The sequence below is a fragment of the Antrostomus carolinensis genome, unplaced genomic scaffold (genome assembly GCF_000700745.2).
Source record: "Antrostomus carolinensis isolate BGI_N321 unplaced genomic scaffold, ASM70074v2 scaffold11914, whole genome shotgun sequence".
NCBI classification, from domain to species: Eukaryota; Metazoa; Chordata; class Aves; order Caprimulgiformes; family Caprimulgidae; genus Antrostomus; species Antrostomus carolinensis.
Genome location: NW_010308719.1, coordinates 25132 through 40953, shown reverse-complemented (window position 1 = coordinate 40953; position 15822 = coordinate 25132).

Sequence of the window (15822 nt, the reverse complement as noted above, 5' to 3'; positions counted from 1 at the left end):
AATGCTCTGGCTTTGAGAAGTGAATAAGACAGCCAGGAAAAAAGCTTACTTTAAATAATTTGAACTAAATGTCAAGGTTGCAAATAACAGGCCTGCAGAATTCAAATTAATGGGTGGATCATTAGATATTTTGATTTACCAACGTTATGTTGTAGACTTATGAGATAACTGGGTTTTGTTCCCAGGACGCTGGAGGTGCCTTTCAGGGGATTACCCAAATTTGGTTCAGTTGAGGTGCAGGTGTCTGAGATGGGCCACGCCACCCTGTTCACACACCCTCACCCCACTCTCTGTTAAGAGCACAGGGGGCATGCCAGCTTCCACCAGCATAACAACCAACCTTCTATTTTTACATTCAGTTTCCCAAAGTAGCCCCTACCCCATGCTCCCCATGCTTCTTGCCTTCTTGCTCTTACCACCAGTCCTCCCAGCCTGGCCTCCAACCAGGGCACTCAGCTTCTCGGGGCTCTTACCCTTCCCGGGCCAGGAGTTCTGCCTGCTCACTGCTGCATGGATGGTGGTGGAGTAACTGTAGTTTAAAGAGCCTTCTCCAGGTCACTTACCAGGAACTTGTTATGCACAGCAGCTTGTTAAAATGTACCAACCTGTTTGTACATCTCCAGCGTGAGTGGGATGAAACATGCTGCAAGCTGTATCTAGCAACTGGGCGTAAGTTGCACAGGCCTGTGCTTGAACTGTGGAGCTGCAGTCTTGACTGAGATCTCCAGAGGAATCACATATCAAAACATTGCAGTTGAGTATATTAAAATTACTTCGGTTTCTTTGGAGTATTGCAAAGACCAAAAAATATGTTAGGTAGTTTTCTTAACTATAGGAATCAGCCAACACACTTGAGAAGTATTTGTTCAATTATGTTTTGGAAAACTCTGGTAAGTACAGGTTTTATAAAGGTGAAATCAAATAGTCAACTCTCTTATTATCCGAGGTGACTCAGGACTGGGACATCCTGGAAATAAATAAATCCAAATGACACAGGTTACAACCAGAGAAATACAGCTGCATGAGGTCAGTGCTGCCAAGCTGGTGGGATATCTCCACCGTCTTCTGGTGCTCCACGTTGCAGGAGGACATGGTAGGTGATGTCAGCTCTGCCCATTCCTGAAGTGCTGCTCACAATGGGTTAAGTCCTCCAAAAACACAAAAGGAGTGCAGTAAGGAGAGCCAAGGAGATGCTAATCACTACCACAATCTCCTCCCACCTCCTCACCTCACCCTCCTGTGCCCAGAGCTGCTACTGCAACCACAGCTTTGTTCTCACCACCCCCCGGGCCTTAGACATACCATTCAACCTCTTATTGCCCTCTGACTGCCATCTCCCCTTCAGCCTAGGGCCTCACCTCATCCTCCTCCTCCAGCTTCCCAGCCCCACTGAGGAGATTGCCACCAATTTTGCTGCCAAATCAACAGGACTGGCACTAAACTCACATTGCGGTGCCCAGCACATGAGTTACCTCTTTTTACAACCACCTGGCTGTCTCTCTAGTGTATTTCCTGGTGGACCCAGGTCTAGAGTACAGTGGAAGGATACATGGGTTAGACCTATGGAAAGCTATATAATCTCTGGAAGGATTTATTAGCACACATTCAATATTGAGCTAAAACAATGTGTTGCTTCCAGACCTGAAATGTACCTGGGAAACTAGGTAGGGACATTCATCTCTCCATTGTGCATCACATTGCAGCAGTATATTTGCACTAGTTTGAGTGGCTCAATATGCTCCTCACTTTGCACAATTTATCTGCAGATAACTGGGACCTGTCCATAACACAGCTTAAAATAATAATTTGTGTAATCAACTCCATTTCATAAAGGTAAATATTGCCTGAAAAAAATACTGCTCAGTTCTCAAAATTTTCACACAGCTGAACTCACTTCTCTGCCATGAATGCTGCAATTGTATGTCTCAGCCACTTTCTGTCTCATGTTCACAGTTGGAGGAGGGCTTTGGCAACCAAACTGACGCAGTTCTGTGCAAAGGGAATGGCAGACCTAGTGAATGCAAAGACTTCAGCATCCTTCAGCATTGTCAAGTGCATGTATATTATGCTTTTGAAGCAAGTTTTCCCCTATTACCAGTCTGTGGTTTATGTCACAGAGTGACCCTGGAGCACGCAAAATTAACTGCCTTTGAATGAACCTAAACTGTATGTACTGGGAACCTGGTGCACAAGTACACCAAATGCATTCAGTCCATGGTATCATACTGGAACCAGTTCAGTGTAAAACCTCCTGACTGTAAAACCTCCTTTATGACACGGACATTGGGTCCTTAGGGCTAGCTGTTTCACCTTACAAATCTGTTCCTGTTGGTCTATTCTGCATGAAAAAAGATTCAGAGATGCGGTTTTCTGTTTTTCTACTCAAAAGTGCACAGAGAACAGGTGGAGATGTGATGATAAGACAGTTCAGACAGTTCACCCTGGGTATTGCTGCTCTGATAATTCTGCCATCTTCTTGCCTGTGGGGTGGGTGGGCAGGTACTGATTTCAGGACAGTTGCATGCACAGGTGATTTGCTGCAACTGTAGAGCAGAAGAAGCTGATACTGGGATTTTGTGCTGTTCCCTGGGATCTGGAGTGACACAGCCAAAATACTACAACCAGCTGCAATTGTGGCACTCAGGTCATGTTGTTCCTACTTTTGTATTTCTGTTATCAGCATTCTGCAGTTCTAGCAGAGCACCCATGAAATTACACATCTACCTTTTTCCACCTCTGTGTTTCTGTTGGAAACAAGCAGTTCTGTGACAGCCAAGTGCTGAGTTCAAATAAAACCAGAATTGGGTTCTTTACCTTTATCCTCCTCACCAGAATGCAGTAACATTAATCATGACCTCTTGTTGCCATCACCTCTTCTAGAGGTCTTAAGATCTTTACTGTGATCTTAGGATTTCCCTTGCAAATCTACCTTGAATCAGCTTTTCTACAACAGCACCTATGTGGTGAAGTTTTCCAAGCCAGAAAACGTCAGCTTATCCTCTTTCTGAATAAAAGAGATCTAAGGACAAACTATAGAGGCTTGACTCAAAGCATAGGCCTTGGAAAATATGGTTTAAAAAATCAGAGAGAACATTAAAAATTAAGATCTAAGGTTCCACATTTTCATCTTGATATGTCCACACTGTTTCTATCCTTTAAGCCATTTTTGGAGGGTTACTGCCTGTGCAGAGAAGGCAGGGAGCAGTAAATGACATATATGTGGTTTCATTTCAGTGAGACTTCTGATACTGTCCCACATTCTCATAAGTAGGTAAAGGTAAGTAAGGTGGACTCTGTGTAAAAGTGTGAAATACATTACTCGAAAGAGTAATTGTATGTTCTGTGTCAAAGTAGGAGGTTCTATCAAATGGGATCATACCTACAGAGCTGTCTCTCTGTCCTGGCTCCATTGCTGTTCAATATTTTCATTAACAAAAGGGAGGGTACTCTTGTAAAATTTTTGTGTAATACTAAAGCACTTTGAAGAATAGGCTTACGATTTAAAATGTTCCTGAAAAAGATATGTAATGGCCAGAAATCAATATGAAGAAATTCAGTAAACAAGGTACAGTGCTTAGGGGAAAGAAAATCAACATTTTGAACATAAAATGAGACATAACAGACTGCAAAAAAGATACCTGGGGATCAGCGTGTCAGCAGTGTTGTGGCTGTTATAATAATAGAGAAAAAATCTCTTAAGTGTGAAGTGTCATAGATATGTCAAAGGGTTACATAGACTGCTGTAGCTGATGTACTGATCGAGTATCAGCTGCAATAATGTGTCCTGCTTGCTTTGGTGCACAGTTTACAATCCACAAAAAGGCACTAGGAATATTAAGAGGCTTAGAAAAGATGTACTGTGAGAAACAGTTTGAGTACTGCGGGAATAAGAGCATGGCAGCCAGGTAGTCTTCATGCATGTCCTTTTAAAGAAAGACAATCTGTAAGTTTTGGCTGTGCAAAGAGACATTGAAGGCAGATGCTCTGGCTGCTTTATGCCGATAAGGGTATTTAAGCACTGGAACAGGTACTAGGAGAGATTGTGCAATCTTTTTGTTAGTCTTAAGAAATAGTTTTATTTCTTTCAGAGAGGATCTAAAATTTAGTGTTGAGTGTTAATAAACAGTTGCTTACACCTTTTTTAGCAAAGTTTTGTATGATGTGTTCTATGTCAGTCTGCCAACATGGTCATTTATCACAAGCAATTGGAAGCCAGTGGCTTGTTACCTCACGGTCACTTGATCTGCTTCCTGAATGTCTGCTAAACGTGATCCTGCATTAGGTGAACGTGCTGGACTAGAAGACCTCTCAAGTTACATCCCAGCCCTCATTGTGGTAGGATAGAGAAACAAGATCAAAACGTATGATGATCACGTTTCAAGGCTTGATTGTTTCTCCCATGCTGACTTATGCCAAAAGAGCAAAGAATGTTGAGTATATCTATTTAATTACTTTCTGGAAGTTCAGGATCAATACAGTGTGGAAAAATATAAGACTGGATTTCTGTTAACTGTTTATGCAGTTCCAAGCTTACCTGTGTAACTCTGAGATCTAGAAACATAGTGAATTCTGCTCACAACAACTGAATAGGAGTTTTGCTTTCAATTCCAGTAGCACAAGTATTTTACGCAATCAGGTCAGGAGACTTTAATTTGCATATATATCTAGAGGCGATTCTGCCCCCCTACTCTGCTCTGGTGAGACCTCACCTGGAATACTGCATCCAACTCTGGTGTCCTTGGCACAAGAAAGACATGGACCTGTTGGAGCGGGTCCAGAGGAGGCCACAAAAATGATCAGAAGGCTGGAACACCTCTCCTATGAGGACAGGCTGGGAGAATTGGGGTTGTCCAGCCTGGAGAAGAGAGAGACCTTATTGTGGCCTTTCAGTACTTAAAGGGGGCCTATAAGAAAGGCAGGGATAGACTTTTTAGCAGGGCCTTTAGTGGTAGGACAAGAGGTAATAGTTTTAAACTAAAAGAGGGTAGATTTAGACCAGATATAAGGAAGAAAGTTTTTACAACGAGGGTGGTGAAACACTGGCACAGGTTGCCCAGAGGGGTTGTAGAAGCCCCATCCCTGGAAACATTCAAGATTAGGTTGGATGGGGCTCTGAGCAACCTGATCTAGTTGAAGATGTCTCTGCTCACTGCAGGGGGGTTGGACTAGATGACCTTTAATGGTCTCTTCCTACCCAAACCATTCTATGATTGTGTATGGGCAATTTGAATCATAGAATCACAGAATCATTTAGGTTGGAAAAGGCTCTTAATATCATCAAGTCCAACTGTAAACTGATATATGTTGAGTACAGTGGTTTTAAATAGTGTTTTTGCAGGTGGTATATTTAAGTTTTTTTCCTAAGTTTAATTCAAAATATTATTTAAAAGCAGTTATAATCAGTTTTATCTGTTGTAGTTAGTTTTTTCAAACCACTTCAGTGTAATAAAGCCCTTGAATATCTGAGGCAGTGAAAACTAACATTTTCCTCTTTCCATAAAACTAGTGAGTCAACAGCCCACTGTTCTACAAATAAAACCTTGTAGTCTTCTTCATATTACTTTGATAGATTGGAAGACTGGGAGTGTAATTAAAAGTTGTTGAATAATATGTGAAATAAACCAAATCATTCGTTACCCTTACATTTTCTGTCACTGTGTTCATGTGTAAAGAGTCATGGGCCAACTGAATTACATAACTCTGAAAGACCTTCTTTGTGTGCACACCTTTTCTTATTCCTCATCCTCTTGTAATGGTAGCTGACATAATGTTGCATTTCAAGAGCACTGTAATCATTACTTTCTTCCATACATCATATGCTAATGCTAATGAGCCAACAACATAATGAAAGCACATCACAGAGATGTTGCATTTGTTATTACTTGCTGCGGGAATTTTTTCCCAATGATGATGCAATTGTACATGGTTTTGAGTGCCACATTATGCCCATGAATTTACAGAGGTTCATTAGATCACTTTTGGGACAGATATGCTGGATATAAGGAGTTACGTGCCTTGTTGAGTCTCATAAAAGTGCAAATACCAACCACATAATTTCATTTTATTGCTTTCTCAAGAGGCGTTCGTGTTCTGAAATGCTTATTGGATTTTTATGTAAAGGATATGCATATATGCACATTTATATATTAATATGTATTTATTTTTGTTTGTTTGTCTGTTTTAATAGAAGACTAATTGCAAAGATATACCTGTCATTTGGATGTGGATTATTTGTTGTAAATCTAGGGGAACCATTCTTAAAAGTGTTGTTTTGTAGAGTGAGGAATTGGGTTTTTGCATCTTTCTATGAAACATCTCCTCTTATGCGTCAGGATACTTGATCACACAACTGTTTAGCTTATGTGGTACAGAACCTCTGTTTAGAATCCCTTGTAAAAACTGCATCTCACTTTTAATCTTTCTGCCCTTCGGGCCTTGAGCGGTTTCTTTGGGTTTCCCAGAGATTTAGGTACATGCTCTGGCAGAGCTCCACCTCCGTGGGAATTCAGTCTACTGTTTGATCCCAGTCTGCCCCTTTAAAGGGCTGCTGGCATCTCCGAAAACACACGTTTGTACATGCATGCAAATAGATGTGGCATAGGATCCTACTGTCTTTTCCTTTACCAACTGTAGAAGACCAATCTACATAAAAATACATAGAAATCAACTTCCTTGCCACGCTAGAGCTTCTTTGAATAGGGATGGCTATGGGTCTTTTTGTGCAGTTCCTTGAGAGTGTGCAGGCCTTGCTTTTTAACAGGATTTGTACTTTTGCCAGTCTGTGCCAGCCTCTAGCTTTGTCCCTTTACAGCAACAAATGTGCATCTGCTTTCTGTTATCCCTTGCTCAATATTTAACCATATTTCTCTGTTCTTTTCTGTCATTTTGGCTTCATTGTTAAGAGTTTGAATGTGTCCCACTAAGCAAAGCCTTTTCCTGAAGATGAGTTAAGCGGCATCCTTTACATAACTACTGTTAGCTGAAAAATGATTGCTGACTTCCAGTGTTACCCCCTCTCCACCTCTCTCTGGTCCAGATGCGTACAGTCCTGTCAGTAAAGAATCAGATCTATCTACTCTCTCATAGGTAGCAAGAACCTCACTGTTGGGGCCAGCACATTATGACTTCTTGCCTGAAAATGTGCTTCATTCTCAGTGGTAGTGTTGCTCTGATGTCTCTCATAGATCCCACATTTCAAGCATAGCTAGATAGGAGATCTGTGATCCATCAGCACCTTTCTCTGGGCAAATGGGATTGTGGCAGGCAGGAAGCTGAACATGAGCCCTGAGCATACCCTGGCAGCAAAGAGGGGCAACAGCATCCTGGGTTGTATTAACAGTAGCACAGCCCATTGAGAAAGGGGGAAGTAATTATCCCCTTTTACTAGGCCACATCTAGAATACTGTGTCTAGTTTTGGGTCCCCAATACAAGAAAGACATCATCAAACAGGAGCAAGTTCAGCAGAGGCCACCAGGGTCGTTGGGGCTGGAGCACTTGTCCTGTGAGGAGATGCTGGGACTTGTTTGGCCTGGAGATGAGACACCTGCAGGGGCACCTAGCAGCAGCCCTCCAGTACCTATGGGGAAGTCCTTGAGAAGATGGAGCCAGACTCCTTATAACGGTGCATGGTGGGAAGACAAGAGACAACAGGCACAAGACATCTTCATGCGAGATATAAGGAGAAAATTTTCCCTGGGCATACAGCAAGGCAGTGCTGCAAGTTGCCCAGGGAGGTTGTGCAGTCACCATCCTTGGAGCTTTTCAAGACTCAACTAGATAAAGCACCATACACCTGGTTTGAGCTCGTGGCTGAGCCTACTTTGAGAAGGAAGTAGGACTAGAGACCTGCTGAGGTCCCTTCTGATCTGAATTATCCTGTGATCCTAACCCATGATTCTGTGATCTTGAGGCAATGACACCTGTCTGCAGGCAAGGGATGTGCCACTAGCAGGTGTGACTCCATAAGAACAGCTTATTCCCACCCACAACTCCATACTTCCCTTGACCTCATGGACATGGGTTCATACGTACCTCCATTCAGTGACAGGATGTGGCGTGTGGCCCAACGCATGTGTCAGGATTCCTGAAAATGAGCGGGTCTGAATGATGAGTTTATACCTACAAAGGAGCACCAACAGGACAGCAATTTACTTAATAACCACTTCTTAGCAACTTAGTAATACCAAACACATCTGTTGAGTTGTCCAAACCATCATACTGGGTTTTGAGTATTTTAGTTGGAATGGTTTAAGATGGAAGGAGAATGCAATCGTATTTCCTAGCCGTAGGTATGCACAGGCTAATGGAACTGAAGGGGGCAAAGTCAGGATGGAGAGAACCACTCAAGAGCCCATCTCAAGCAGCCTCTTCCCTCACAGTGCAGCCACCTCCAGCCCTGGCACAGACAGTGCAACCATCAGGTAACAGAGTCCACAACCTCAGACTCCCAAAGAGACAACAAACATTTCCATCTTAGGATGCATTTACATCACCACCACCACCTACTTTTTTCCAGCATAAATTTAAAACCCTTTTCTTTAGTTTCTACTCATATGTTTCAGCCCTAGATGTCTTAGGGGTCTGTAACTCCTGGACTTACGTATCGATGACTTCATCAAAATATAGCTATATGGATGGGGGGGGGAAAGGAAGGGTAGTCCAAACTATTTAAGCAAGAGGAAATACAAAATCTAAGGCATTATTTATGAATAATTAACTAATGATGATAAAATCTAAAGTAATTTTATTATTAGAAATAGCATGATTGCGTTTTGCAATACACTGGCCTCTTTAAACAGCTGAACATTTGGTATTCATTTGACATCCACAATGTTGTATAGCTGTGTTGTTGTTTTATAAGGTTCTTCTTTCCCTTTGTGAGCTTTTGTTAAAGCCCAAGATTGTGTCCTATAACATCTACAAACCTGAAAAACTGCATATAAAGTAAAATTAAATCCCATGTGTTTAGTGTAATCTAGGAATCTGAAAGGTGGATGGAAAATCGTTACCAGATGTGTCAGTATTTCAGTATTTTCTTTAATTGTTGTGTAGTTCCAGAAGTGTAAGATACCCCAAAAGGAAAGTTCACGTTGCATGAGTATGAAATAACTTGCACAGAAGGGACAGTTCCCGCTGAGCTCTTTCAAATAGCGACTGGTTCATGCCCTCGGTTGGAAGGGTCATTTTGCAGCCTTCAAAACCACAAAAAACTTGTCTAACTTAAAAGTATGTCTAAGCATTCCTCACCTGATCCATTCCTCGTTGTTCCTCCTATCTCCTTACCTGTCAGTTACAAAACAGAGAGCCTGGAAACCCATCCTGTCCCACCAGCAGAGGCTCAGCCAAAAGCTCCGAGGGTCCAGGGCTGGGACCTGACCACTGCCCTCAGCACCCAGGAGCCTCTGCCAACAGGCACCCAAGGAAGAGGCTGCCCACTCTGCACTGGCCCTAGGAGGGACAGCTGCATCATAACTAGATTCTCATCACTAGATTAATCTTTTTTATTTTGTTTCAAATATACACTGTGGAACATCAGTCTTTTCAAACCTTTTCAATCAGCTTATCCCTGAAAATTTTCCCCTCCGAGATGCAAGTCCCTGTGCCTGTGAGGTTGCCCTACAGGCTGCCCAGGGAGGTTGTGGAGTCTCCTTCTCTGGAGACATTCAAAACCTGCCTGGATGCCTTCCTGTGTGATCTCATTTAGGTTCCTGCTCTGGCAGGGGGATTGGACTAGATGATCTTTCGAGGTCCTTTCCAATCCCTAACAATCTGTGACTCTGTGATTCTGTGTATAGGCCAGATGATAACAAGGTCATATTTATATGTGCTGGAGAAGTGGTCAGTCAGTGTCCAGGTGTCATTGTGCAAATACTGTGTAAAACCACTCTGCAGAGTTATTATTTTCAGTAGATCACTTGTTTAAAGACCATAATTTTGCTTATTTTGAATTTGATGGATTGATTTAGGCTGTCCTTTATTATCTTCCTGAAAAGTTAATTTAGGAGGAGGAGAAAATTATTTGTTCCTCTCCTCCCCTTTTCATTCCTTTTGAGCAGATGTACAGGACTACAGGTTCAAGGCTCATTCAAAACTTTGATGACACTTTAAAAGTTTGATAACGTTTTGAACCAGTTTTAGAGTGAAGGAACAAGATAATTTATGTGGAATAAGGTGTGTGTGTGACTTACATTTCGTCTGCTCTCATTTTGGTGCTTCCCCCACAGAAAATATGAAGTACGTTACCCTTTTACACTTAGGCAGAAGTTCATCAAAGATTCATCGTGAGGTAATGACATGCACAGGTACAACTGCTGTGATGCATCTTGAGGCAAATGCTTGGTTGTCTTCTAGTAACGTCTTTACATGTTCTGACGCTTTTCCATCATTTGCTCTTTTGCCAGCTATTGCTCATTTGTAGAGATTTTTTTTTTCATGACTAACAGAAATGCAATGAACTCTTTACTTAAGAGGAGGTTTCCCAAGTCTGTAGGACCACTGAGTTGTTAGAACATCAGCACATGTGTACAGCTGTGGCTCTTCCATGCCTATGCCTGACGTGGCTGACTTTGCTTTCAGGAAAAGGGCAGGTATCACAATATTTATGTTCTTCATCTAAGTCCTTACATCATCATTAGATGGTTCTTATCTTTTCCATGTAGGAGCAGCTTGTGTATTCTTCCATAACAGGCATCTAACTTCACATGAAATGTTAGAGGGACCACAGAACCGTATACTCAATATACTGCAACCTAAACCATGATTACTATCCGATATATAGCTGGTTTAAACATTACTTTGTCTGAGAAAGAAGCATTTCAGCCTTTACATTCTTGATAGACTTCTTTATTTCCTTTTGTAAAAGTGAACTCAAGTATAAAGTTGAGCTAATATGGACAGACTTTATTTGAATAAACTAGCACTGGTATTGCTTATATTTAAATTATATATGTAAATAATGACATTTATAGCAATACTGTGGTTGTATCCTTTGCTAGATACTCGTGGGGTGAGTCACAGCCCATCTGTGCCTCAGTTTTCCAATGTACATAATGGGGGTAATAAATTCTGTGCTGATTCATGAAGTTCTGGCAAATTTTAATGAACAGATGAATTGACTGCTTTCTGGAATGTGAAGCGTTGCAAATTTGTTGCTACTAATATGAAATTAAAACCTACGGAGTCATTTTCATGCCAACAATTCAAATGTAAACAATTCACAACAGTTTTACTCCGTATCTCTGAATGCATATGACTGTATGGTGCAGTGTGGCACTACCTGGAGTCAGAGAATTTAAATACAGGAAGGAATAGTCTGTTAGCATAGGGACCAGCTCCAGTTAAAGTAACTATCTCCCAGCAGTTACTTCAACTACGTTTCTTGCAACTTGCTTTCTCTCCTGACTGAAGTTTTTGTGGACTTGCTTTAGAGTCTTCTCTTCAGTCCAAAATTTTATTCTTGGGATACCTCCACAGTGCAAGGCTGGAGGGGACCAGAGAACCCAGTGATGATCCAGCTGTCTGCTCTGATTAATGGTTAGCTCACTCCCTGGTTCTTTTTCTTTCCCAGAAGGTCTGCCCAAGACAATAGCTAGGCTTTGTTTTGAAAATAGTCCATTCCGGAGGCATTACATACCATTTTTTGGCTTTCACCATCCTTCATCAGTCTCCCAACACGGGCATTTGGATCTTTGAACATGCACAACACACAACTCTCACTTCCACACTCTGAAAATGTGATATCGCTGAGTTACAAAGTAGTGTCCAGATTGTTTTAGATACTTCAAACTGAAACATACTCAACACTAATAATGTGTTATGTGTGCAGGGCAAGATAATGAGCCCCAGACCCCCTCCAGCAGATGCTTTGAGGTGTGGAGGCACTCGAACACCTCAAATTGTGTTTGCAATAAAGGGAGGTATTTCTAAGCTGTGTGGATGTGAGCCAGAAGGTACTGTTCATCTTGTATTTAGCCGTGCAGACCATGGTCACTGTAAGTGCTTTTGACCTACGGGGAGACTGGCTCTGCTCAGCCGCTCCTGAACAGTTGTCTTTCTTCTGTGTAGCCAAACCTTTGCTTTGGCTTATTTTTTGTTGTCTTTTTCTCGATTCGTTTTCTTTCGTTACTCTTACTTTTCTTACCATTTATACCTTATTGCCCCCTTCACCTTAATCCTGACCAGTACAGACCCGATGCTGTGCTGGATCCCCTGGATGGAGGTTGAGATGCAGGGCACGGAGTAAAAGCACATCTTAGGTGTGCCACCCGCATCAACATGTACGTGTGCACGTGTCTGCTGTCTGTATTCTCATTTCTAGCTCTGCTAGAAGCCATTATTAACACAGAGAGGGAAAGCAGATGGCTTTCAAGGAATTATCAGCTATTTAAAAAAGACAGCAGAAGCATTTTTTAAATTGGGAGTAAGATGGAGTCGATTAATGTCATTTTTCATATTCCCTCACTGCTGTAATTCCCTCCCAACTGTTACAACTTATTTTAAAAATAATTAACAGAAGCTTTCTGATTAATCCAAGCCCTTCTTCTTTGTATAAGGACAATGAAGATCCCTTTTCTAGTGCAGAAAATGTTTGCTGGGGAGTGCTTAGCACTTGTGTCAGTCTTGCACTTAAAAACCTCCAACAGGCTTATCCCCTGCTTCTGTCTTTTAATATAAGTGCCCTGAAAAGGACAGGATTATGTAATAGCAAATATCAGGACTTTTTTTACATCAGGTTCAGTGCACTCCCGCATTCATGTTCATCGATCATAATGTGAGCATGATTTGCTTTTCTGAGCAGCCATGAGCAGTAAACTCCTGAGGATTTCATGCCCTTGAGGTTAGTAGCTTCTTGGCAGCAGAGCAAAGCAGAATGTTAAACTATATAGCAGATTTTATTTGTTAAGTTTTATTTTTACCATGACAGAAAACTAGCAAAATGCTTTTTCCATGGGTGTTTCCTTTGGTCTGGCTAAAACTGATTCCTGATGAGGGAAAAGCAAATTTCCATTCTTTTGCACATCTGCTGAATGTTCCTTCCCCACCCAGATGACCACAGTTCAGACATGGACACAAGAATGAACGGGGTGAAGTATGATGGGTGTGACGTGTCTTTAGATGACAGAAGCTGGCTGTAATTCTACTTTGTTTTGATAAGGACTGTTTTGATTTTTGGTGCTTGACTTTGGAAACTGTCACGCAAACAAAAAGCTGACTGTGTCTTATGTTTGTGTCTGTTATATACAAATATGTTGGAAAACTATGTAATATCTTACATTTTCCATTTAAGAAAATATAGAAATTATATAATTCCTCTATAATATCTTATATTTTCTATATAAGAAAATAATTTTAAAGAAATTAGGTTGGTTTTGCTTTTTTTTTTCCCCTGGGAGCAAGTAATAGTTCTAGACAGCCCGTGACTACTTTGGGTAGAAAGACTCATTTTACTGTTGTTATTTAACTAGGATTTTGTGATTTTATTCATGACTTTGAAGGCTTAGGGTAGAGTGGAGAAGGAGAAAGCTGAAGCAGGAGCAGGAGTGAAGGTCATATTTTTTGACCTTGGCACATTCTTATCCAGGTATGACTGAATTAATTGAATTTCCTGGTTAGCAAATTATCATATACCTCACAGAGTCTTTGAATACCAGTTGAGGTAAGGAAATGTGCAATAGCTACAGAGAAACTTGGGCTGATTCCTGATTGCCTAAAGCCTCAATAGTGCTGATGGATACTTTGAGTTTTCTTCATTTTCAGAGGATTTCTATAGTTCTCATGTGAATTAAGTACTAGGTGACTCTCTTACTGGCATAGGTGTTGTGTGGCTTGATATTATTGTTATTTTTGGCATAAATATAAGCAAAACTGACAAACAGTTCAGACTGGGTTAGTTCACATGCCAGCTGGACCATCAAAAGATCAGTCAGCTGTAATAATCAATATTTGAAAGATACAGTATAAAATACAGCATCTGGAGCTGCAAATACATACAGAATAGTAAAAAATTTAGTTTTACCTGCAAATTCATTTTTTTCTGAGGGAAAGTGTTTAAGAATTCTTATATACATTCTGACAGAAAAGCTGTTGATGACAGAATTGTCTCATGTTTTAAATATTATGGGTGGCAGAAGCAGAGAAAAATGATACGCTGGAGTGATGCTTCCAATATTTTTAGAAAAACAAATCAGTGACGTACACTTCACTAAATTCCTGGTGGAAAGTTAGTCTGACCATTGGACAGTGATTTCTTAGTCTGATTTCTTGAATATTCGCCAATATGTATTTACAACATGTAGCTGTATTATAATAATTTTACAAGTATACTACATTTGTTATCTGTGACTAAAACTTAACCACAAATTACAAAATCACTCAGCAAGTGCTTTGTTTTGTGCAAAGAGTAATTAAAACTTATCCTTTGTATGCAGATAGAAAAAGGAAATATGTGGAACAGTTCTTAAGCACTCTGATACACTCAGAAAGATTAAATGGAAAGTCAGACTGTGCATTCAAAACCCGAGTCATAGTGCATTAATCTTCTGTCTTGCTTGCACTTGTCCACTGAAAGCTCTCAGCTCAGATGTGTGCAGGTTAAGTGTGTGTGTAAATGAGGATACTGCAACTGAGATTACTTTTGCCAGACTTCAGTTGCCTAAAAGGTGCTTAAGTTTAAGACAAGTGTCTAGGCTCCTTTGAAAATTAGTGACTTGAAACAGGTACTTCCAGAGTGCAGTCTCATCCAAAAGGTAGTTGGCTAAGAGAGGTCAATAGTTTAACTACAGAGAGAACAATTAGCTGTTAGCTGAAATTAGGTGGAAGGAAAGCCACTCTATCATCAGCTCTTCTGCATGTGAACAGCTTCAACAAATTGTGGTCTAACACATCCCTATCTCATTCCCATTGTCCGCACATGATGTTTGGACAAGGCTGTATGTAGGTATCTGAATCTTTATGTGAGTCATATGCATCATGCTAACAACATAAGCCATACATGCACTTCCAAAGTCCAAGAATTTCTGAAAGAATGACTTGTACAACCCCAATGATGACCAACTTCTTCCACCGTGGACCCACCAGGGTTCAAGAACATAGCTGTGAGTGGTATTCTCAATTAAGATCATTCTTCTGCAGATTGTTCTGTGTTCTGCAATCTCAAGGCAGGATAAAACTCAATGCTGTCCTCTGAGTAGAAAGTAGACAGCAGCAATTTGGGATGGGCTTGGATTTCTGAAATGTTTTGTTTGCAAAAGATATAGATATGTACTTATTGGAATTTATAAAACATATAATATTTTTACAAGTATGAGCAATAAGGTGGTAATGAACTGTGCAATTGTAGAGCTTATTTTTATAACAACATTGCCTTACATTAATGAGCATAATGCAAATGCAACTCTTACTATGTCAAAAGCTGTGTGTCTCTGTGAGATAATATTCCACTTATGACCATATTCCATTTGCACTATCTATTCTACATACTAGCAATGAACTGGTGCTCAGAGGTAGTGCAAATAAAGGTATTAAATCCAAAATATGGTAGGAATTTGGAGTCTTACAGGATAACTTGTAAAATGAATAAGAGTGTAAAAGTAAAATGTGACCACAAAAATGTTTGCTGTTTCACCAGCCTAAACCTTTGTGTGAGTACACAGAGTTGCTAACAAGGTAGTTGTAAGCTAGGCCAGTGCTTTTGAATTAAATTAAAACTGTGAATGGTCATCAGAATAAAATAAATTTACATCAATCACACTCAGAGTGAGTTCTTAGATGCTGAAGAATATACAGTGATGGAAAAATATGCATTGTTCAGTGTTTTGTTTAAT